The sequence below is a fragment of the Portunus trituberculatus genome, chromosome 14 (assembly GCF_017591435.1).
Source record: "Portunus trituberculatus isolate SZX2019 chromosome 14, ASM1759143v1, whole genome shotgun sequence".
In the NCBI taxonomy this organism is placed as follows: Eukaryota; Metazoa; Arthropoda; class Malacostraca; order Decapoda; family Portunidae; genus Portunus; species Portunus trituberculatus.
The window spans coordinates 13,136,684-13,146,701 of NC_059268.1; the positions used below are offsets into that span (position 1 = coordinate 13,136,684).

The window sequence follows — 10,018 nt, forward strand, 5'->3', positions numbered from 1 at the left end:
CATTAGATCTTGATCACGGATTTTTATGATCATCCTCCATCTCTCTCTCTCTCTCTCTCTCTCTCTCTCTCTCTCTCTCTCTCTCTGTACAGCATCGTGGTGGAAGAGTTTCGGCCTCAACGCTGCCCTCAGACAGTCTCTTTACACTCCACGCCCGCATGCCAGGCCACGACCCTCACTGCCGCACTCACTCCCTCACTGCCCTTCTCCACACTCACTAATTCACATCTAAACTTGACCTACAAATCGGACAATCTGTGTGAGAAGCACCGAGTGAAGCACAGGGAGGGAGAGGCGTGCCATGCCCCACCCCCTGCAGCGTACCCAGGCGGCGCCATACACGATATGACGCACTTCGAAAACCGTGGAATGGCTGAACCACGAGCCCGGGCAGCCGTCACGTGACCCTCGCCGCTCCGGTGTGTGTGTTGAGGCGTCACTTGGCCCCTCGTTCCAGCAGCCCTTACCTGAGCCAGCACCAGCAGCAGCACAGCCTCCCGCACTGCCCACCCCATCCCTCACACGCCAGGACGAGGGAGGAGCACCAGCGTCGCCGCCCCTGAGCCATGCACTCTGGGGCTGCCTCTGTCCGCCGCGGCACTACTGCGCATCGCTTAGCTCACGTGTGTGTAGCCGAAGGACTATCAGTTTATGCACCAAGTGTTGTGAATCACGCCGACACTTTTTGTGAACGAAGTTACAATGATTCGTCCTCAGAAAAGTTTACGAAAATTGTGCCTCTTGAGGGCTGGAGTGGGGGTGAGGGGGTGAGGGCGTCTCTGTCTTCCCCCACCCCAGCCACATGGCGCACATCCTGGACACACACTTACACATATACACACACGCACGCACAACACACACTAACCGTCACATCGAGGACACATGACGTCTTTCCGGCCACAAGTGCAGTACGATCGTAACAGAAATCCATAAAGGGACAGAACATCACTTTCCCTTACACGTGTGAACGGGGTCACTGGAGACACTCATGTGACGCCATCACTCAACCACGCAATCACGCAAACCCAAACACCCAAGCACTCGCAAAGGACGAAACAGTTACGCCTTTGTAGGAAAAAAAATCAGCTAAGGACAAATATTCGAGTGGGAGAGAAATATTTATGTAAACAATCCGACGCGAAGTAGTGCCGGCGCGTGAAAACACTGCAATCTCTTGGTGACGTATGCAAATTATTCCTAATAGGCGATGAAGGCAGCCTGCAGTGCGTCCGTCCTGCAGCCTTTGGAAAGCCTGGCGAGAGCGCCCTTCGAGACTGCGATGGTACATTGTTGGCAGAGCTCTCGTAGTGCAGGGTAGCCAAAGGCGGCGCTTTTGACTCACGGCGGGGAAGCAAAGGCCTGGCAGCGCTGCATGGCCCTGTCTACTGTACCTGTTAACAATCAAAATATTCAGCCTCTCCCTTCTTGAAGGTAGACACAACAGGGCATGTGTTAGCGTGCACTGGGGAAAAGAGGACACCAGATAAGAGATTGAGATGGATAAGGGAAGGATGGATACACGAAGTGAAAGAAAATGAGTAAGTTAAGTAACTCGAATTTTCAATCACTTTTGGCTTTCATCAAGACTATTTTCAAAGAACACGTATATAAAGATGCGGTTTCCAAGTGGCGCAGAATCCTTGTTGAATTATCACTCGTATTTCGAAGAAAATAATAACTTCCACTAGTCTGTCAAAAATAGTCGAGTTAAACACCGAAATATTTAAAGGAAAATAAATAAATAGGAAAATACGGACCTCGAACTCAATCAAGTCAAGACCAGAATGGCAAGGTGTACCCGGAGGCGTTCCTCAGGAGGTCAGGCAGCCTTGGCACCTGGCACTGTCTCCCTGTCCTTCCGGGTGCCGCGCAAGTCATCTCCGCATCACTATTCAGCTGACACATGATGCAAAACTGGCCTCAGATCCATCACCAGTAATTTCGAGTCCAAAAATATGATATTTAACACTCAATTGCTTTCACGTATACACAGAAGAAATATAAACACCAATAAAATATGTCGAAAGAAGAGGCGCAGGCACACACATGCGCGCGCACGTTTATCACAACACAATTTCACCAACAGGCACCATGCGACCTACCTGAGTATGTAAATCATTGTAGTCTTTCATAGTGACTTGATTCATGCTAGATTTTCACCGAGGAGTTTGATAGGGGGAGTTGTAACAGTAGCAGCAGCAGCAGCAGTAGTAGTAATGGTAGTAATAGCAGCAGAGTCAGAAGAAGTAGTGGCAGTACATTCCCAGTAGAGCAAGGGATGCCACCTCCCACACAACACACACACACAGGCACTGGAACACCTCGCTAACTTTCCAAACACAAGTGATGAGACGCTTTCTTATGCCTGCTTTGTGAGTCGCGTTTTTACTCTCTTTTCTCCCGGCCTCTCTCTCTCTCTCCCTTTCTTTCTTCCCGTGGGCCTCAATTACCCAGCCATCTCGAAAGTCTCAATTGCAGTGGCAAACGACGCATGGCGAGTGGCGGCGACAGTAACGACACCCCCACCAACACTACACGGTCACACTGCACTCACTGGATCTTTCTCCTCACTCACTCACTCACTCCCCTCACAGGTAACTCATCATTCTGCGAGGTGAGCTTGGCGCCAGCGCAACACTCCAAACACACTGCCTGTCCGCGCGGCGCCCAGAGAAAGGGGGCAGAACACAGACATCAACTGAGCCATGGAGGACAGAGAGAGAGAGAAGAAGAGAGAGAGAAAGAGAGAGACAGAGACAGAGACGAGACAGAGAGGGCGGTGCCAGGGCAAGTGAGCGGCCGGCGGCATCGCAGCAAGGCACTCTCGCCTCGGGATTCTAGGTCACGGGTACGTGGTATCGTCTGCCGCCCCGTCTGGCCCGTAAAACTATACCACCACAAGACTCTAGGAAGCAGTGCCGCTCACCTACCTACTCCTCTGTGTCTCTACGCCGCGGCCCTCACTTCAGCCCTTGCTGTGCGCCGCCTTTCATTGAGGCATTCACGCCATTACAAAGACAGCAAGATAACCACGCGAGTTGCAAGTGAGAAAAAGCTTCAAGAAAAAAAAGAGTCTCACGGACGCAGTGCCACCTTTCTCCATGGCCCTTGTCTGGCACCCCACCCCAACCCAGCCAACCACCCACACCCCGCCGTGCCCTGTCCTCCACTTATCCGCCTCGCATCATACCCAACAACGTCCTATATCGAATTTTCAACACAAAGATGGATGTCAAGGGCGAAGTGTATCCAACACGGCACTGATGCATAACAATGGCGTCCCGCAAGGTCAGACTTGGGGAAAATACCGACTTTTTTTTCTCTTGGTGGTGTTTTCAAGAATTTGTTCAAGACGTAAGAAGGTAAAAGGGCACCAGACTACTCCTTCTCCTCCTCCTCCTCCTCCTCCTCCTCCTCTTCTTCTTCTTCTTCTTCTTCTTCTTCTTCTTCTTCTTTCTCCTCCTCCTCCTCCTTCTCTTCCTCTAGTCGTTATCTCCCGCCTGTTTGCCGTGGTAACCTGTGGCGAGAAGCTGAGACAAGAATGGGAGAAGAGACGAAGGAGGGGAGGACCAGGAAGAGGAAAGAAAAAGAGAAGAGAGAGGGAGACAGGAAGAGGAAGAGGAAGCGAGGACATCACAAACTCATGTGACACTATCAACTTTTACACCTGACAACATTATTTTTGCTTCTTTTTTGTCTGACCTTGTTGCTCATTAACACAAATTCCATGGAGAGGGAAAGTTTACATCAAAATATTAACTGCTCTCACATGTTGTCCCCTCCTCCATCTCACACACACACACACACACTGACTTCTCCATACCTCCATACCTCACTCCCTCTACGACATCCTCACCAACTCATGCATGTCAACACCATACCTCCTTCCGTACCCTCTTTCATACCCAGCGCACCGTACACACGAGTATTTGGGTCCGAGGCTTTTCATGGAGTACTGTATAGGGAGAGACTGGGATGTGAGAGGGTCTGGGAGTGAGGGACACCTTCCGCGATATGACCACTACCCTTCGCGTTCCTCCTACGATGTACAAGATGATTGATTGATTGGGTAAATAATATCTCTTGGTCTTCTTCCTCTTACGGTAGCTATCAAGTGTGTCTGTATATGTGTGTGTGTATGTGTGTGTGTGTAATTCACCTCGGTCGCTGCTAGTCACCTGCTGCTTCCCCATTACGGAGCGAGCTCAGAGCTCATAGACCGATCTTCGGGTAGAACTGAGACCACATCACACACAACACACACCGGGAAAGCAAGGCCACAACCCCTCGAGTTACATCCCGTACCTATTTACTGCTAGGTGAACAGGGGCCACACATTAAGAGGCTTGTTCATTTGCCTCGGCGCCCCGGGACTCGAACCCGGCCCTCTCGATTGTGAGTCGAGCGTGCTAACGACTACACTACGCGGTGTGTGTGTGTGTGTGTGTGTGTGTGTGTGTGTAAATTCACTGTTTGATCTGCTGCAGTCTGACGAGACAGCCAGACGTTACCCTACGGAACGAACTCAGAGCTCATTATTTCCGATCTTGGGATAGGTCTGAGACCAGGCACACACCATACACCGGGACAACAAGGTCACAACTCCTCGATTTACATCCCGTACCTACTCACTGCTAGGTGAACAGGGGCTACACGTGAAAGGAGACACACCCAAATATCTCCACCCGGCCGGGGAATCGAACCCCGGTCATCTGGCTTGTGAAGCCAGCGCTCTAACCACTGAGCTACCGGGCCGTGTGTGTGTGTGTGTGTGTGTGTGTGTGTGTTTGTGTGTCTGTGTGTGATTCACCTCGGTCGCCTGCTGGTCACCTAGCCAGTCTTCCCCATTACGGAGCGAGCTCAGAGCTCATAGACCGATCTTCGGGTAGGACTGAGACCACAACACACTCCACACACCGGGAAAGCGAGGCCACAACCCCTCGAGTTACATCCCGTACCTATTTACTGCTAGATAACAGGGGCCACACATTAAGACTTGCCCATTTGCCTCGCCGCTTACCGGGACTCGAACCCGGCCCTCTCGATTGTGAGTCGAGCGTGCTAACCACTACACTACGCGGTGTGTGTGTGTGTGTGTGTGTGTGTGTGTGTGTGTGTGTGTGTGTGTCTGTGTAATTCACCTCAGTCGTTTGCTGGTCACCCAGCCAGTCTTCCCCATTACGGAGCGAGCTTCGAACTCATAGACCGATCTTCAGGTAGGACTGAGACCACATCACACACTCCACACACCGGGAAAGTGAGGCCACAACCCCTCGAGTTACATCCCGTACCTATTTACTGCTAGGTGACCAGGGGCCACACATTAAGAGGCTTGCCCATTTGCCTCGCCACTTTCCGGGACTCGAACCCGGGCCTCTCGATTGTGAGTCAAGCGTGCTAACCACTACACTATGTGGTGTGTGTGTGTGTGTGTGTGTGTGTGTGTGTGTGTAAATCTGTTTCTTTCGTGTACCTACATAATGCCTAAGGTGCGAAATTAACGTGGCGTTGATAAATAAAAGGTTATTCTTTATACTTTATGAGAGAGAGAGAGAGAATGTACTTATGCTATATTACATTGTGTTGTACAAAAGACTACTATTAGCTTTGTTTTCTTAGATACAAACACATAGATAGATAAATAAATAGATAAACAGGCATCCATACAGACAGACTATAAAAAGACTTACAGATGACGCAATATATGTAACAGAATATTATATAGTACATGTTGCCTATCTTTCCCGAGAACCTGTTGCGTCATATGTAGACAGAGTTCATTGACTTCATTCCCCTCTTTTCTAATTCTAGTCTGGCTGAGTGCGGTGATGTAGGGATAAAAGAGTAAGAACACATGCTCTCTCTCTCTCTCTCTCTCTCTCTCTCTCTCTCTCTCTCTCTCTCTCTCTCTCTCTCTCTCTTTCCTTTCCCCTTTTGTGTGTAAGGATAAAAGGATAAGAACGCATGGTCTCTTTTTTTCTCTCTTTTGTGTGTAGGGATAAAAGGATAAGAACTCATGGACTCTCTTCTCTCTCTCTCTCTCTCTCTCTCTCTCTCTCTCTCTCTCTCTCTCTCTCTCTCTCTCTTTTCATGTGTGTGTGTGTGTGTAGGGATAAAAGGATAAAGGAATGGTCTCTTTTCTCTCTTTTTTTTGTGTGTGTAGGGATAAAAGAATAAAGCAATGGTCTCTCTTTTCTTTCTCATTTTTTATGTGTAAGTCACAAAGTTACACGCACAAAAGAAAAATGAAGGAAAAGAAAAGAAAGTCGAAAAGAAAGAAAGACGGAGACATAAAAAATTACCTAAACATGACGCTCAAAAAATCAAATCAAATCAAATCAAATCAAAATATATCAAAAAGGTGTATTAATATTCGGCTTTGTTTTGTCTTGTTTTGTCTTTTTTTTCTGTTATTCAGCAGCTCAAGTCACAGGATAAGGGTAAAAAGAAGAAACAGGCTGAGAGTTAAAGAGTTTACCAATGAAAAGGATAAAAGAGTGAAGGTGTTGACTAATTCTTGCATAACAAAGAAGAACCGAATAAGAATGATAGTGAGAAGATATCAAGCTGTATATACAAGCACAGATTTTAGGAGCTCGAGTTTACATCACATAAAACTTAGATGACAGGCTGCGTAACAATGAACCACTGAGTCACCACGGAGAGTATCCCTAGATCTACAAAGCTGCATGACTGACTGACTCTATCTGTCCTAACGGCGACATTACGAAGTGCATATCGTTACTGATTATTCAAGAGCATATTTCCTTTTACATAATAAACGATTTTAATCTTACCTATACGTTGTAATAATATTCTGGAAGGATAGCTCACATGAGGACATGAGTACAGCAACTCAATCTTTCTTTTCAATAGGAGTAACTATTTGGTTCGCGATGACAACATTTAGCCAGCATAAGTCTTAGTAGAACATGACTACTTTACGCAACTTTCCTGTCATCTAACTCATTTTTTTTCCCCTTTTACATAAGGAGTCGCTGTTTCTTGTCACTTAGTTCTGTGTATTCTTTCCTCTCCTCTGGGAAACCATCTTACATAACCAGAGTTCATAACCTCATCTTAACTTAATCTGATTCGTCACGCCGCTGCCACCAATCGTCACGTCCCTAGCTGAGGAGAGCCAGACAAATCAATGGGAGGAAGGGGGATTCCAGAATTCTTGAACGCCCTCTTAATTGATGATTTAAATTCCTAAGGAGCGCGAGACAAATCAAAGTAAAAAGAAAAAAGGTCTCTCTCTCTCTCTCTCTCTCTCTCTCTCTCTCTCTCTCTCTCTCTCTCTCTCTCTCTGTTTAGTTATTTGAATGTTATATATATATATATGTATATATATATATATATATATATATATATATATATATATATATATATATATATAACACAATATCTATAGTGTTTGAATTAGTTCATTTGGTATATATATATATATATATATATATATATATATATATATATATATATATATATATATATATATATATAACACAATATCTATAGTGTTTGAATTAGTTCATAGGCTTTCTTGAAGTTTTCAGGTGTCTTATCTGAATGCACACGACTAGTGACTAGTGAATAAATTAACAAACCAACTACAAAATTAGCAAGCTAACTTCATCCTGGGGAGCCAAGTGAGGAGCACTTCAAGCAAGGTCCCTGACCTCTTAGCTAAAGGAGACCACTAGGAACACGCTGCCTCAGTGATGCAACATGGTGGTAAGTCACCACAACAATGTTAGCTGCCTTGCCATCCGGGTTTCTTGTTTAGCCTCTACAGGTCTACTCAAGTACTTATTGATCGAGCTGTGAAGAGGATAAACCGCTGGTCCTATTCCGTGAGAAGAACCAACAGCTGGGTGGCAGTGCGCTGACTAACTCAGCCAAGTCTCAAACCCGGGCCAGTTTAATAAATCCTCCAGTCAATACATCACATTACCATTTAAACGCATTAGTATTAGAGCAACTTCATGCAGAAAGAGATGAATTGGTAGAGCTCTGGGTGTTTGGGACAGAGTTTATATGCTGAGCTTCCTCATCCACGTTCTTTTTTTTTTTTTCTTTTTTTTCCTTTTATTATTTTTTTTTCTCGTTATCTCTTGTGAAATATGACTTGTAAGAATGTGATTAATGTGAGAAGATTTTTTTAAGCAATGTTGTGATGTTAGAATAAAGGCAACATGGATACGATAACAACCTTTATATTCTTTCTACTGATAACAATTTAACACATGCCGGCACGAAATGTACAAAATACAAAAATACATTCAGATTTATATACAGTAGTGTGTGTGTGTGTGTGTGTGTGTGTGTGTGTGTGTGTGTGTGTGTGTGTGTGTGTGGAGAGACAGACAAATAAATATATAAATAAACAAACATAGTGTATATGCATACACATATCCACTATATAAAGGTGTGATGTAAGGGCAGCCAGCGCGGTGGGACAGCTGGACGGACGACGATGGCAGCGAGACTTGGCAACAGCCCTCACGCGTACACACAGAGGGTGTTCACCCCTGTGGCGCCAAGTTCAAACTCACATGCCGCCTCCATCGCCCTACTCCCGGCGTCGCGGACCTTGCCCACACCCTGCCCTCATGACACACCGCTGCCAATCCAAGCAAGCCTCCTTCCGCCCCAGTACATGCAGGAACACATCATTTGGTGCAACATTCACTACAATTTCCACTCACGGCCCGCCCCGCCTTATCCACGATGACCCCATTAAAGGGAACAACGCTTAATCTTACCTTAATGACATGATGGTAACACGAAGCGGGGTTAACATTATCCTCATCTAAAGCAGGATGTGTGGTTGAGGGCTGACACAATACCAACACTTCCCAGTGACCCAGCTTGCGGCCAGGCGTGGATAAGATAAAAGAGCAGCACCCTTTCTTATCAGCGGCTTCCTCATGCTAGGTCACCGCCTGATAAATGCATCGAGACGCCCCTTCCGTCTTAATGGTAGCCAGGGGCACGTTTCTCCAGCCTCTATAAAGTATTCTATATTCTTGCTAATCAAAAATAATTATCATATCAATTATGTAATATGTATTTTTTTCTTTACACACGTTTTTTTTTCACTGCGTTTTTTTTTTTTTCTTTCTTTCTGACCTATCAGTTGTAGTTATATAAGTTGATTTCAATTAATTGCATTTTCTACACATAAAGTAATATCATTTGCAATTCTGCGTTTGATTTTTAGTCGTAGCGTTGCGTTTCACTGCTCCTCGCGCCACACCGCAACACACTTGACAGGAGGGGACGGGCACTGGATGTTTCACTGTAGTAATGTTAACAGCTAGCCTGGTCTTCACTGCCATCAAAGTATTACATCATTGAATAAAACTGTAGCGTTCCAACAGTAAGGTAAGTCCTGTTCTCCGTGGCGCCTGCAACGGGACTTCTACAACGGGTCTGCAACGCTCACTCTATCACATACATGTAGTTTCACTAAGTTTTCGTCAACATGCACTGTGCTCATCTCACTGCCAACAAAGTATTGACAACAGATGCAACACTCACAGACAACACTAACGACCTTTCACAGTCCAGTGTTGGCGTGACAGTGGCCAAAATGCAACAGAGCTGTCTTTAGCTGAGGGAGTTGAGGGAATACTCGCTCACACTCGCTGTGGAGGACCCGAGTCATTGACCCTCACACCCGCGCTCAGCTGTTCTCTCAGGCCAAGTAGTGCAATGTTTGGGTTTTCAGCGCTTTCCTTCCTCCGAGGTGATAGACCTTCTTGGACCATTCAGAATATGTATTTCCCTTCTATATACATTTATACTCTGATTCCGTACAACATTTATCCTTAGATGTTGAAATAATCTCGCTTACAGTGTTGTGTATTAGTCCGCGGCTGTGACGTATTCCCGTGGCGCGAAAATTGATTCCTAGAGAGCAGACGACGTCAGCCTAGGGTCACTGGCACCGTGAACCCGGTCTCAGACTGAACTCTTTCTACCTCTTCTCAAATCAAAGATTCCATTATTTTCG

General features: G+C 46.1%; 1 protein-coding gene across 6 annotated transcripts in view; it reads right to left on the bottom strand.

The window, feature by feature from the left end:
- Positions 1–9,665, bottom strand: part of LOC123503478 (hormone receptor 4-like) — a 205,992-nt gene extending 196,327 nt beyond the window's left edge. For 2 of the 6 annotated variants that reach the window (XM_045253283.1, XM_045253279.1), the window contains exon 1: positions 8,766–9,665. The gene's annotated coding sequence lies outside the window, so the exon portion shown is untranslated. Of the gene's footprint in view, positions 1–467; positions 968–2,102; positions 2,425–8,765 lie in introns of those variants that run through there. The other 4 variants (XM_045253289.1, XM_045253280.1, XM_045253288.1 and 1 more) reach the window with 3 other exon arrangements.
- Positions 9,666–10,018: the final 353 nt, after the last annotated feature.